Here is a 15,760-nt window from a genome sequence, read left to right as displayed (position 1 = left end):
CTGTCTATTCACTCAACAAATATTATGTGGATATTTTAGGTGCTAGGCACTGTGTTAGATGCTGGTTAAAATTAAATTTTATGTTATAATAACCATGAAAATGACTGATAAACAATTCCTCTATAATATTAATCTTGTGCCTTTGGGACACATAGCTCAACAATATATCGAGTACCCTATACAGCAAGAGAGCAGCTACCAGACAAGATAAATTTATAAAGTCTCCACTTAGGTCTTATACTTCTGGAGTGGAAAGAAGATGCTGTCTCCTAGGTAGAATGACATTGTGATACTGTAAAAGGTGCACGTGAAGGCTTTCAAGCAGAGGAGACCCAAATAAGATTCAAGTAAGATAAAGGCATCTGGGTAAACAAGAGCAGAGAGAGAGAAAGAGAGAGAAGAAACCATTAAACCTATGATTATAATTATATCCTGATAGATTATATTGAAAGAATATGATCATAAGGCAGAAGTCACTTGCCCTGGCCTGTGAGATCCCTGGACTACAGGGCCCCACCCCCACAGCCTTTATTCAGTCTTAGATTCTCCCTCGGAATGCTTTATTAAGTCATTCAGCTGATGCTGACAGTCCAGGATCCACATTTTGTTCAATACCATATTGTATGACACTGGAGTAAAAATAGTATCAATATTGCACTTGAAAAATAAAGGTAAGATTTTATATAAAATGGAAAAAGAAAATGGTTGTGGTAGTTCAGGTATGACCCAGGCACAGGTTTGGGTGCAGTGTTGCTCAGTATGGTTCACTTAAAATCTATAAAATAATCACCTACAGTGCTTATTAGTAAAACATGGATTCCTCAGCCTTATCCCAGATCTAGTGAATTAGAGAAACGGGACCCTAAGCCCCCAAATCCTCATTTTTAAGAAACTTATGTCTAAGAATCTAAAAATCATCTTTTATAATAAACAGCTATAACTGGAAGGCACATCAGAAATAAAATTCTCTTACGACAAGTTAAAACAGATTTCTATCTTAACTATATATAAAGGCCATTCTTTTGTTCATTTGTCAATGATTTATGGAATACTCATTACATGTCATATAGTGTACCTAGATGTTGTTAATATAAAGATGACCAAGAGACAGCCCCTGAAATCAAAAGGCTCAGTCTAATGTTTGTAAGGATAGTAAAGTTAAGTCTTTTCACCTAAATTCTAATTAATTTCTATTATAGAACATGAACATGTGATCATTTTAGTTAGTTAATATACCTTGACCATAAATTGTCTTTAAGAAAAAAGTAACAAAATAAGTCCTTTTGAATGAACTCTATACCGCATTTTAGGACAAAGACCTTCTCATTCATCTCTTATTATGAGATAGTATTGAAGAATGCAGTTTTTAGGTAAGTGAAGTTCACTTATAAAGCAACTAAACTATTTCGACTCCAATCACTTTGGTGAGCTTTCTAAAACTTAATACATATTACCCAGTCTTTCCAACCTTGCCCACAACAATCATTAACCATTATGAAGTGAGTAAATTCCTACAGCATGCTACATGAGAAAGAGCTGGATAGCAAATTTAAGTATGCAATTTAGCAGGCCCATCCTTGGAACTTTTGATTGAAGATTCACATTTAACAGCATTAATTTCTGTCTTAATACATACGCTTGTCTTTCTTGATCAGGAATTTCTAGAGCAAATTTTGTTTGTATTACATACCTCATGTTTTCTGTTAGACAATCTCAAATAAGCATTTTAAATTTGTTGAAAATTTCATGATTATTTCTAGATGTTTGTATGGTAACAAACAGAAATATCCCTGTCAAATTAGCATATTGCATATACTAAGCAATATATCAGAAACAATTTTGCATGGTTTCAGTGACAATGTTCATCATTTACTGTATCAGTCTACAAAATGACGATATTCTAGAGGCATCTGAGGTATAGAGGATCATTGCTATACTGTGTCAACTTGAAGAAGTACAGTGCTTCTAACATACTAAAGAGGAAGAATTGGGAGCTACAGAAGAAATCAGAAGATAAGGTTTATTTAATCAATCTAGCTAAAACTTAACATTTTGCCAAGATTGTGTATTAATATTTTTAAAAATAGTAATAATGGTTATAGTCTTCTCTTTTAGGACAAAAAGCATGGGCTTTGCCCAGAAATAAACCCACGCTTATATGGTCAATTAATCTACAACAAAAGAGGCATGAATATACAATGGGGAGAAGACAGTTTCTTCAACAAATGGTGTTCAGAACACTAGACAGCTACATACAAAAGAATGAAATTGGACCACTTTCTTACACATATACACACAATAATAAACTCAAAATGGACTGAAGATCTCAATGGGAGACCTGAAACTGTAAAACTCATAGGAGAAGACATCGGTAGTCATTTTTTTTGACATCAGCCATCACAACATTTTTCTAGATATGGCTCCTGAGGCAAGGGAAACAAAAGCAAAAAAGACTAGTTGGGGACTACACCTAAATAAAAAGCTTTTTGCACAGCAAAGGAAATTACCAAAAGAAAGAGACAACCCACTGAGTGGGGGAAAGTTTTTGCAATATACCCAATACAGATTCATATCCAAAATATGTAAGAATTTATACAATAAAAAAACCCCACCCAAACCCAAGTAATCTGATTTTTAAAAGGCAAAAGGACCTGAATAGACATTTTTCTAAAGAAGACATACTCATGGCAAACAATGAAAAGATGTTCAACATCACTATACAAGGAAACGCAAATCAAAAACACAATGAGACATCACCTCATATCTATCAGAAGGGCTAGAATCAAAAAGATAAGAAATAATAAGTGTTGGTGAAGATGTGGAGTAAAAGAAACCCTCATGCACTATTGGTGAGAATGCAAATTGGTCCAGCAACTGTAGAAAACAGCATGGAGGTTTTTCAAAAAATTAAAAATAGAAATACCACATGACCCAGTGATTCCACTCTTAGGTATTTACCCAAAGAAAATGAAAACACTAACTTGAAAAGACGTATGCACTCCTACGTTTATTGCATCATTCTTTACAATAGCCAGGTATCCATTGATAGATGAATGGATAGAGAAGATATATATCTTCTTTAGATAAAATAGGATATAAAGATATATAAAATGGAATATTACTCAGCCATAAAAAGAATAAGATCCTGCCCTTTGTAACAACAAGAGTGGACACAGAAAGTATACTGCTAAGTGAAATAAGACAGACAAAGATAAATACTATATAGTTTCATTTATATGGGGAATCTGAAAAACAAAACAAATACCATGGAATTTAATTTATAAGGGGAATCTAAAAAACAAAACAAAAAGCAGAAAATGACCCATAAGTACAAAGAACTGACGTTGCCAGAGGGATGGTGGGGGGCAGCTGCAGAATGGGTGAAGGGGAGTGGGAGATATAGGCTTCCAGGTATGGAAAGAATAACTCTTGGACATAAAAGTTGCAGCATAAGGAATATTGTCTATGACATTATAATAGTGTTGTATGATGACAGATACACTTGTGATTAGCACAGCATAATGTAGACTTGTTGAATCACTATATTGTATAAGTGTAACTAATGCTACATTGTCTATCAACTGTACTTCAATTAAAAAAATGTGGGGTGCTTGGGTGGCTCAGTCCCTTAAGAGTCGGCCTTTGGTTCAGGTTATGATCTCAGGGTCCTGACAGGCTCCATGCTCAGCAGGGAGTCTGCTTCTCCCTCTTCCTTTGGCCCTCCCCCTCCCACCTCCTGCTTCTGTATGCATGCTCTCTCTCAAATAAATAAATGCATAAATAAAAAAATAAATAAATGCATGAGATTTGAAACTATTTTTTCCTAATATGTTTAGAGACTTTGTTTCTAGATCCATGGTTCTATAACAAAGTTATTTCAAAGCCTAAAAATGCCACTGAAATGTCTTCAATGCCACAAAATTACTTAAATTTGAAAGCTGTATTTGAATCACAAACTTTTCAACAGTGGAAAAAATCTTATTAATCCGAAAAATTTTAGAAGTGTCAATTAGGGAGGTAGTCCAAATTTCAAAATGATACTTACTCTATAGACAGAAGTTAGTACAGAAAGTAAAAAGAATTTAAAGTCTCATATTATTTAACAATAAATTAAATATGAATACCATATTCTACAAATAACTATTCAATGATGCAGTAAAATATATTTATAATGTCTGAGTTATCAGATTTTGTAGTGTACAGCCACAAAAAAGTGGATGTAGAACTAATGAGTCTTTCTCCCAAATTTCAATGATCATCATTTGCTTAAAACTTAGCAATTAAATGTTCCTTTTTGCTGATACTCAGTGATATTTTAAATACACTGACAACCTTTTTCTTTTTTTTAAAATATTTTATTTATTTATTCATGAGAGACAGAGAGAGAGGCAGAGACACAGGCAGAGGGAGAAGCAGGCTCCATGCAGGGAGTCCGATGCAGGACTCGATCTCAGGACCCCAGGATCATGGCCTGAGCCAAAGGCAGAAGCTCAACTGCTGAGCCACCCAGGTGTCCCAACCTTCTTCTTCTTCTTCTTCTTCTTCTTTTTTTTTTTTTTTTAATTCGTTTATTTTAGAGAGAGGAAGGGGAAGGGCAGGGGGAAAGGGACAGAGAATCTCAAACAGACTCTCTACTGAGAGTGGAGGCCCAAGCTGAAATGGAGAGCAGAACGTCCCAACTGACAAAGCCACCAGGGACCCCCGACAACCTTCTTTATACAATGTATCAGCTGTATTTTCCACTGGGTCTATCTTTTTGGACATAGGACTATGATTTGGGTCACTATTTTGGTTAAGAAGTTCCTTAAGTTTCCTTCAGCCATAGTTTGCATTCCATTTTCTTGATAAGGACTGTTAACAGTTCTTTACTGCTTTTAATTCTTCTGTAGTGTAAGATCTTTAAAATTGAGGTTGGATGAGTAAAGGCATTTTGGAGACTATTATAAAACTGACAAAAGGCAATATGAAATGCCAGCCTAAAGAAATAGAGCTAAAGATTCAACTTTTATGAGATCAAAATTTTGCGCTACACCTTAAATTGTGCTGATAGGAAACATTCAATCTGATGCCAGAATTTCTTTCTTAAAAAAACAAGAACTGTGCTGGTATAATAAATAGAATAAATGCAAACATTTTATACACACAGAGAATCCACTAATTTAAAATAATCTTTTATTAAGACACAAGTGGAAGTGTAGCTTTATATATTTGCTGCTGGTAGAGGAGTGTTCAGATATTTAGAATGCCTTGGCAATACATGAATGTATGTATATGACTGTGTGTATGTATATGAAAAGTTATACATTACGTTTTTGTGCTGATTGTCATTTTCAATTACAGAGCAAGGTGGTATAAAAGAAAAAGGACAAACCCACGAAGGAAGAACTTGGGATTTAGTTTCTGCTCTAAGCCTACTTAATGTATGACGTTAGACAATTGTTTGTCACTGACCTTCAGGATAGCAGTACTTTTTCTACCAAAAACACACAGTTCTTGTAAGGATTCATAATATAGGTATTGTATATATTATATTTACGTAAAGCAATATACGTAGACATGCTTTTTAAAGTATGGTTTTTCAAGTAAGATGTCACAAAAATGTATTACTGATAATTAAGTACTAAAGTTTGCAAAATCATTTTATTTATTCTTAATGTAAGAAGCATTCAATAAACCCTATAGTATAAGTCATATTCTCTTTCTCACTGTCCTTCAACTAAGTGCATTCTGACATGCTTTTTTGAGTAAGGAATGTGTTGTACATGTGACTGCCATCCATCACACAGTCATGTTGGATAAGAGACTGTCAACTGCTATTGAAGTATAATTAGCTAGGGGAAAAAGATGGTATTATCATTGTCCCTATTATTAAAATAGCCCAGGGTAGAGGTCTCCTCTTAATGCTATAATTTATATATACAATTCATGCAATATAATTCATACATTCAGTGAAATGTAAATACAAAGGATTGCCTTGCCTGTTTTTTTTACTTTGGGTGTGTGTGGAGCATGGGATAAAGAAGCACCTGGGATATAAAGTACTGACTGTATAGTGAGAGACAGCATAAACACTCTGGTTATCAATATAGAATGTAATATTTAGCCATCTAATAACTAAAATTACATTTCTCTACTCAAAACCTTTAGTAATTTTCCCTTTCTAAGGTACCTACGTCTTGACCTACAATTCTCAATACCCAGGTTGGGTACTTAACAAATCCCTTGAACAGATTTTTATTTTAGTTACTGCTTCCTCTTTGGATGGCTAAAAACGGAAGAAAGCATGTACTTGTAATGCCAACACATTTTTCGTTTCCTTTTAAGCCAGTCATGTAGCTTGCTAAATTTCTTTTTACTTTCACTTTCAGCATAGCAAAAAACTGGTCATAGTCAATCTTTAAAAAATATTTGGAAACATTTTAAAAAGATTTCACAGCATGATTCATTCTTTCAATATTTACTGGCCTATTAAGTGGCAGCTACTTGCTACCTACACAGTCCCAGACCTTAAGCAAGCCTGATACAAGAGATAGAAAAATTAATAAGGCATCTGCAGTAAAATATGATAAATGTTGAAAGGAGCTAAGCATAGGGGGCTATTGAGCTATGCTGGAGGCATCTTGGAGGTTAAAGAATGTCTTCGAAGATGACACCAAAGTGGGGTCCTGAAGTCTGAAACGGGAAAGTGAAAATTCAGAAAGGGTATTTCAAGCAAAGCGAACAGCGTAAGAATTTACATCCTACATTACATGTCTGTCACGATCACATTTACCTTTTAGAAAGCTGATTATAATTGCAATATAGGGAATGGACTTGAATAAAGCAGAAACAATGTATTAACCAACTATTCCATTTTCATAATATATGCAAATTCACAATATAGCTTACAAGAACTTACATAAGATGAAATAAACACAACATTTAAGATAGAAATATAATGTTCATTAAGCCATGTTTGGTAATAGTAAAAAAATTAAAAATAAAAAAAATTCTCCCCAAACCATTAAACACAACAAAAAACCCTAATATATAAAGAAATGATTAAAAAATCATGAAATGCCACAAAGAGAAAGAATTAATTATTATAGTTTCATTGCCTCTAAAATGCTAGAACTGGTAAAATATAACCTGTATTCAGAGATGTCAAAAAAATACCTCTTAGATTGATGAAGCATACTAATTATATATATATGTGTATATATATATGCATATATATATAAATTTCTATGTTTCAAAAAACATCTTAAATTTAAAAAGCATGTTTTAACAGTATATGTATATACCACATCACATCACAAATTTGACCAGTTATAAGCTATTGACATGCATGTGAATGTGTGTGCACACAAACTCACATACCCTCTGAAGCAAAGTATGTAACACACAACAAAAGAAATTTTTACAGGTTATTTTTTACCGTAATTTAATGGAATTACCTGCCAAAAATTTGTATTTGTATATACAGAGAGATACAGAGATATGTACATACGGAAAGAATATTATAGAGCATAAAACTCATATAGGTGATACTCTTTTGCCACATAGTTCCTCCAGTAATGTGATTAAGATGAAAATAATGTGGGTGGAAGAAAACAGAGGTACATATGGTGAGGGGAGGTGAATGTAAATTGGAAAGACTAGGGGAAGTTAAAGAGACAGCTGTGATGTGTGCAGTGTTTGAGGAATGCATATAAAAACTAATAATGGGAATTGAAATAAGTATTTCTAAAATATGGTTCATGAAGTCTAAGACAAAATGTTTTTTAAAAAATTTATTTAAGCTTCACAGATTGCTCTTTGACCTCGATCATAGTGCAGGACTGAATCATGTGAGCTGTGATTTATAAGAACTGTTTCTATCAATGGGAAAATTAGAATCAAAGTAAGTGTTTGGGGAATGATTAAATTTATTCACTTATTTAAAAAATCCATTAAACTTATATACATCAATTGTAAGACATAACTTTAGAAACATTAAAATGTGAAAACTTTTGCATTTGAAATGGTAGGAATGCAGTACTGCTTGCATGTGCAAGAGAAATGATTAGAAAGATGCAAGAGAAACATAATATTTACTACTTAGGGAAAAATACAGTCAGGAGAGGGGCATTCACTTTTATCTCTTAAAACTCTTTCAGTAATTTAAAAAAATAACATAATGCATTACTCATGAAAGTAGAGCTTTGGTTAAAAAAAAACAAAAAACAAAAAAGATCACCAGAGACATTTGTGTTAATGGATATCACTGAAGTGATCTGTCCTTTGTCTTGGATTCTTCACTCTTTTGAGTTCCTACTCTTCTAAGTGTTCTATCCAATTTCCTTCACTGGGTTCCCTTCTATTGCCCAATTTTACATGTTACCCTACATTTCAATTTTTAGCCGTCTTCTTCCTGCACATACCTCCCTTGGAGACATTACCTATCTTAATGGCATCAGCTCTTATTATATGTTCCTCAGACTTTACCTCTCACATGTGAATCGTAGATAAATAAAACTAGAAATAGTCTATAACTAGTTGTCTGATGGACATTTCTAAGTGGATATCCCATAGTCAACAAACAACATATTTAAACACAACCCATTTTATTCATTCTCATTCCTTCTTTGACAATTGCCTTACATCTTGGGTAATGAATCATAAAGTTTCATGCCAGAAACTTCACAATTACTTCTGACTCCTATCCTTTTTACAAGGTCCCAATCTAGGAAGTTATCAGTCAACAAACAATGTTGAATTTACACCTACATTGTTTCACACAGTGGCCTGCTTTCAAAGTCCTATAGCTTGCACACATCTCTCGTTTAGATTATAATAGCTTTCTGAGTTGTCTCTTTCTAATCTCTCTATGTCAATTCATATTAAAGTCACTTTCCTAAAACACAGTAAGCCCATTCAGTTAATACTCTTGTAACTTAAAAATATGAAAAAAACTTCCACACTATTAAGCTCAAAACTCGTTTTTAATATTTCCACAAATATTTAATAAATACTTATTATGTGTCTGTATAGGTGACAAATTGGAGAAAGACTTCAAAAAACCATTGGAACTAAAGGTAAAAACTAAAGAGAAGAGCAGTGCTTGATGAGACCACAAAATTGCATATTCTTAGCTATTACTACATTTCACCCAACCCTCTAATGCCCACCCCCATCTGTCTATCCTTAGTCTTCTCTGCTTTCAGCCAACTCATTCAGCTCATAGATGGCCTCTTGTATTCACCTCTTCTTCTTTAAGAGATTAAGAGATATAGAATAGTAAGCATAGCTTTAAAGGTGATGAAAATGGCTAAGAATAAACTCTATATAACATTTAAGAGTTTACAAAGGCTGCTTTAACATTCACTGCACTTAACATTAATTATTGACCATTTTACTTGAGATTTAGAGTCTAACATAGCATAGTTCACTGATCACAAGCAAAAGACAGTCAACCTAATGAATAGGTAAGCCTAAATCTTATTTTCATCATATCATCCTAAAAAGTCAAAAAATAAAATACCTAATTTTGCAGTTGTTAGGAAACAAAGTGTTTGACATAACTGATTTTCTAAGTAACTGATATTTATCATTTCAAATGTTAAACTACAAAAAAATTTATTTTATTCTAAAATACAGGCATATCTCATTTAATCGCACTTTGCTTTATTGTTCTTTGCAGATATTGTGTTTCTTTCAAATTAAAGGTTTGTGGCAACCTTTCATCAAGCAAGTCTATGTCATTTTTCCAACAGCATTTGATCACTTCACGTCTCTGTCTCACATTTTGGTAATTCTCACAATATTTCAAATACTCTCATTATTATTATATTTTTTATTGTGATCTGTGACCAGTGATATTTGATGTTATTTTTGCATCGTTCTGGGGTGCCACAAACTATGTCCATACAAGATGGTGACCTTAATCAATAGATGTGTATGTTCTATCTCCACGCACCAGCTGCTCCCTCATCTCTCTTTCTCTCTCTCCCCCCTCAGATCTCCTTATTTCCTGAAATTCAACAATAATGACATTAGGCCAATTAATAACCCTACAATGGCCTCTAGGTGTTCAAGTGAAAAGAGTCACATGTGCATCACTTTCAATCAAAAGCTGGAAGTGATTAAGCTTAGTAAAGAAGGCATGTCAAAAGCCAAGATATGCCAAAAGCTAAACCTCTTACGCCAAACAGTTAGCCAAACCATGAATGCAAAGGAAAAACCTTGAAGGAAATTAAAAGTGCTACTCTAGTGAACTCACAAATGATAAATAAAACAGCCTTATTGCTGCTATAAAGTTTTAGTGATCTGAACAAAAGATCAAACCAACTACCACATTCTCTTAAGCTTAAACCACAAGAAGGCCCTAACACTCCAATTCTACGAAGGCTAAGAGAGGTAAGGAAGCTGTAGAAGAAAAGTCTGAACGGGGCACCCGAGTGGCTCAGTGGATGAGCATCTGCCTTTGGCTCAGGTCATGATCCCGGGGTCCTGGGAAGGGGTCCAACAACAGGCTTCTCCCTCTGCCTGTATCCCTGGCCCCTCTCTCTGTGTCTCTCATGAATAAATAATTAAAACCTTTTTTTTTTTTTTTTTTTAAAGAAAAGTCTGAAGCTAGCAGATATTGGTTCATGAGGTTTAAGGAAAGCCTTTCCAACAACATAAAAGTGCAAGGTGAAGCAGCAAGTGCTGATGCAGAAGCTCCAAGTTATCCAGAAGATCTAGTTAAGAAAGTAATGATGGTAACTGCACTAAACAACAGATTTTCAAAGTAGACAAAACAGCCCTCTACTGAAAGAATCTGCTATCTAGGATTTTCATAACTAAAAAAGAGAAGTCAGTGCCTGGCTTTAAAGCTTCAAAGAACAGGCTAACTCTTTTGTTGGGGGCTAATGCAGCTTGTGACTTTAAGTTGAAGCTAATGCTCACTCACCATTCAGAAAATCCTAGGGCCCTTAAGAATTATGCTAAATCCACTTTGCCTGTGCTCAAAAATGGAACAAAGAAGCCTGAATGATAGCACATTTGTTTACAATATGGCTTACTGAATATTTTAACCCCACAGTGGAGATCTACTGCTCAGAAAAAAGATTCCTTTCAAAATATTACTGCTCATTGACAATGCACCTGGTCAGAAAAGAGTTATGATGAAAATGTACAATGAGATTGATGTTTTCATGCTTGCTAATGCAATATCCATTCTGCAGCCCACGGATCAAGGAGTAATTTTGATTTTCAAGTTTTTTAAAAAAGACTTTCAAGTCTTTGATTTTTAAGCATTTAAGAAATACATTTAGTAAAGCTATAGCTGCCATAGCTATAGCTATGATTCTTTTGATGGGTCTGGGTAAACAGAAAACCTTCTGGAAAGGATTTGTCATCCTGGATGCCATTAAGAACATTCATGATTTATGGGGAGATAAAAAATATCAACATTAACATTAACAGGAGCTGGAAGAAGTTGATTCCATCGCCCATGGATGACTTGGAGGGGTTCAAGACTTCAGGGGAGGAAGTAACAGCAGATGTGGTAGGACTAGCAAGGGAACTAGAATTAGAAGTGAAACCTGAAGATGTAACTGAATTCCTGCAATCTCATGATAAAACTTTAACAGATGAGGAGTTGCTTCTTACAAGAGCAAAGAAAATGGGATAGAAATGGATGAGATAGAAACCGCTCCTGCTGAAGATTCTGTTAAGATTGTTAAAATGATAACAACGGATTTGGAATATTACATAAATTTAGTTGATTGTATAGTAGGGTTCGAAAGGATTGATTCCAATTTTGAAAGATGTTCTATTGTGAGTAAATGCTATCAAAAAGAATCTCACACTACAGAAAAATTGTTCATAAACGGTAGTGTCAATCACCGTGGTAAATTTTATTGTCTTTTTAAAGAAACTGCCATAGCGATCCCAGCTTGCAACAACCACCACCCTGATCACTCAACAGCCATTCAATCTTGAGGCAAGATCCTCTACCAGCAAAAAGATTACAACTCATGGAAAGTTAAGACAATGGTCAGCATTTTTTAGCAATTCAGTATTTTTTTAATTAAGGTATATACACTGTTTTTTTTTAGATATAAGCTTCATAAACTACAGTATAAACATAACCTTGATATGCACTAGAAAACCAAGAAACACATTTGACTCACTTTATTGCAATATTCACTTTACTGCGATGGTCTGGAACTGAACCCATATTATCCCCAAAGTATGCCTGTTTTTTATACATATTCCTACCTTCCTAAGTAGAAAAGCAAAGAAAAATTTTAACTTTACTCGTAATTCCAGCACATCCAAAATGATACCCTATAATAATATCATTTTGTATCTCTAATTGTTTTATTAGATTCCTCTTTAAATGGAGGTCGTTTCTTTTCTATTCAAATACTTTTATAAATACCTATATTCGGGTATTGCTTCTTAGCTTTTTTGTTCTAAGAAACTAGAAAACTATGTTAAGAGTAGATCAAGTTAGTGAAGGTCTGAGGAGAAAAGGAGTTGCTGTAATACAAGAGCTTTGTGGTAAGTATTTTCCGTGCTCTAGGTCTTTATATTATTTTACCTCAGTATTAGGAGTTGTACTCAAATGGCTACTTGTGCTAAAATTTATTTCCTATCAAAAGTGGGGAGGTCAGTTAAATATAAATTTTCCTAGGTAGCTAAAATGGGATTCAAATTTTATAAGATAAGAGTGAATCACATACAATTGTTCACAAGGAAATTAACATGCTGAAACTGAGGCTTTTATAGCTGACTCCAAAGAAATCCAAAGGATTTCATTTTGAAACTTCTTTTCAGATCTATATGTCTAACTCATAACAACAGGAAATAAGAAAACATTATGTCTTCTTTCTTTCAATTTACATCCAAAGGAATTCTCAGAATACAAAGTATTTTTTACTCTGATATAAAAAGCCTAGACACTCCTTTAAATTTTAGGATGTCCTTAATGAATCTAGTCTTTCATGGCAAGAAGTATTGCTTTCCACAGCTATTCATTCACATTCTCTAAAGAAGTAGTTTAGCTAAACTAAATATCAAAACTGGTTAAGATGCTCTGAAACTCTTTTACAGACATGGTACATGGCTTTTTAAAAGAAACATAATCTGAATAACTGAAGTCACCTGTAATAACAGGCAAGGCATAAACAAAATCAAACTAGCTTAAAAGCTTTCCAAAAATTAAACAAGGGTTTCTGAATCTTATGTAATTTTGTAGGGGCTAAGTATGTAGCCTTAGATAAATTTGCTTGAATAACCTTCTATCAAGAGGAATATGTGCATATCGTTGTAAAATCAAGAACAAAAATACACGGGCAGCCCGGGTGGCTCAGCATTTAGCACCTGCCTTTGGCCCAGGGCATGATCCTGAAGACCTGGGATCGAGTCCCATGTCAGGCTCCTTGCATGGAGCCTGCTTCTCCCTCCTCCTGTGTCTCTGCCTCTCTCTCTCTCTCTCTCTCTCTCTCTCTCTCTCAGTGTCTCTCATTAATAAATAAAATCTTAAAAAAAAGAAAAGAAAAATACAAAAAGAGTAAAGCTTTGAATAAAATATTTTTTTCTTAAAGAAATGCCTTCTACATGTTACACCTGTGAGAAACATATTGTGATTTTGTGCATAAATTATGCATACTCTTAATAACAACAGATATATTGGTGCTTACAATGGGGCCAACTATATTCTAAATGCTTTGCTTTTAAATAGCTCAGTCTTTAAAAGGCCCTATAAGTTAGGTACTATAATAGTCAAACCCAGTTTTGCAGATAGGAAATTCAGGTGCACAGAAGTTAAAGCTGTCCAAGGTCCCACAACGAGAAAGTAGAGGCATTGTTTAATAAATAGAAGAGCTGTTAATATAACGTAAAGATATCTTAGTATACTATATAGTATGAATTCTGAAATACAAAATGTTGAATACAGTGTAAAAATGGAGTAATGAACATTTTTAATTCAATAATTTAAACATCACATGAAACAAACTAGAAATAGAAGGGAAGTTCCTCAATCTGATAAAAGGCATCTATGAAAAACCCACAGCTATCATCATACATAATAGTGAGAGACTACATGCTTTCCCCCTTAAGATGAGGAACAAAATTTTCAGCACTTATATTCAGTATTGTACCAGGGTTTCTAGCCAGGGCAATTAAGGAAGAAAAAGAAAGAAAAGACAGTCAAGTCAAATTTGAAAAGAAAATGTAAACTGATCTTTATTTACAGAGGACATGATATTATATAGAGAGAATCCTAAAGAATTACTAGAATAGAGGAGCTCAGTAAGGTATCAGGGTAAAAGACCTATATAGAAAAGTCAATTGTATGTCAATACAATCTGAAAATGAAATTAAGAAAACAATTCTATTTACATTAGCATAAAACAGAGATAAAATTTTTTTAAAAGTGTAAGACTTAAAGATTTGATAATACTGTTCTAAGATATTAAAGGAAACCCAAATTAAAGGATATGCTACATTTCTGAATCAAAAGACTTAACACTTTTAAGATGATAATATTCCTGAAAATGATCTATAGATTCAATACAATCTGTAAAAATTTCCAGCTGTTAATTGTATAGAATTGACACAATGATTAGGATTTCACAGAGAAAGGCAGGAATAACCAAAACAGTCTCGCAAAAGAAGAACAAAGTTAGAGAATGTATACTTCACGTAATCAACATAATGTGGTACTGGCATAAGGATAGACAGACATGCAGATTAATAGAACAGAACTATGAGTCACAAAATAAACCCTTACATTTATGGTCATTTGGTTTTTGACAAAGAAATTAAGATCATTCACAGGAATAGAATTATCGTTTCAATAAATGGTGGTGGGTTCAACTGGAGATCCATATGAAAAATAACAAAACTGGACTCCTTCCTTACACCATATACAGATATTAACTTAAAACTGATCATAAACTTTAGTGTAAGAGCTAAAACTATAGTACTCTTAACAGAAAACAGGAATAAAATATTTGTAACCTTAGGCAAAGCCTTCTTTAAATATGACACCAACAGCACAAGAAAAGAAAAAATAATAAATTGGACTTCACCAAACTCAGGAACATTTGTGCTGTAGAGGATACCATCAAGAAAATGAAAAGATAATGTACAGGATGGGAGAAAATTTCTGTAAATCATGTAATTGATAAGGGACAACCCAAATGTCCATCAATTTGGTGAATGGATAAACAAAATGTGGTGTATCTATATATTGGGGTATTGTTTATCAATAAAAAGGAATGAAGTTTGGATACATACTATAACATGGATAATCTTCCAAACATCATGCTAAATGAAAAAGCCAATCACAAAAGACTACATATTATATGATTCCATTTGTATGAAATGTTCAGGATAGGCAAATCTATACAAAAAGATAGTAAATCTGTGATTTCTTAAAGTTTAGGAGGTGAGGGAGGCAACAGGGAGTGACCATTAATGGGTATGGATTACTGGGGAGTTAAGACATTTCAGAACTGACTGTTTTGTTACACATTTCTATGAATATATTTAAAGTCATTGAATTGTACACTTTGTTACTTTTAAAGATTTTATTTACTTATTTGAGAGTGTGTGTGTGAGAATGAGAAAGAGAGCATGAGCAGGCGCGGGAGGAGCAGAGAGAGAGGAGTAGACTTGCTATGGAGCAGAGAGCCGGAGAGGAAGTCAATCCCAGGACCCTGGGATCATGATCCGAGCCAAAGGCAGATGTCCAACCAACTGAGCCACCCAGGGGCCCCTGAATTAGGTGAAATACATGGTA

The 15,760-nt window shown here is 33.9% G+C and overlaps 1 protein-coding gene and 1 long non-coding RNA gene across 27 annotated transcripts in view; one reads left to right on the top strand and one right to left on the bottom strand.

The window, feature by feature from the left end:
• The window catches only part of MBD5 (methyl-CpG binding domain protein 5), a 433,497-nt gene that overhangs the window by 318,667 nt on the left and 99,070 nt on the right, over positions 1-15,760 (bottom strand). The window lies entirely within an intron of this gene.
• Positions 542-13,483, top strand: LOC140611974 (uncharacterized). Of its 4 annotated transcripts, XR_012013332.1 has the most exons (8): positions 563-671; positions 1,311-1,370; positions 5,341-5,514; positions 7,782-7,882; positions 9,013-9,056; positions 9,389-9,446; positions 9,662-9,769; positions 10,582-13,483. It is a non-coding gene; the product is annotated as an uncharacterized lncRNA (long non-coding RNA). The 4 variants fall into 4 exon arrangements; XR_012013329.1 differs by lacking the exon at positions 1,311-1,370 and having other exon boundaries at positions 542-671; positions 10,582-13,482; XR_012013330.1 differs by lacking the exons at positions 1,311-1,370; positions 9,389-9,446 and having other exon boundaries at positions 542-671; positions 10,582-13,482.

This window comes from Canis lupus, chromosome 20 (genome assembly GCF_048164855.1).
Source record: "Canis lupus baileyi chromosome 20, mCanLup2.hap1, whole genome shotgun sequence".
NCBI classification, from domain to species: Eukaryota; Metazoa; Chordata; class Mammalia; order Carnivora; family Canidae; genus Canis; species Canis lupus.
The sequence above is the reverse complement of the archived record's forward strand: the minus strand, read 5'-3'. Positions and strand labels throughout refer to the sequence as shown.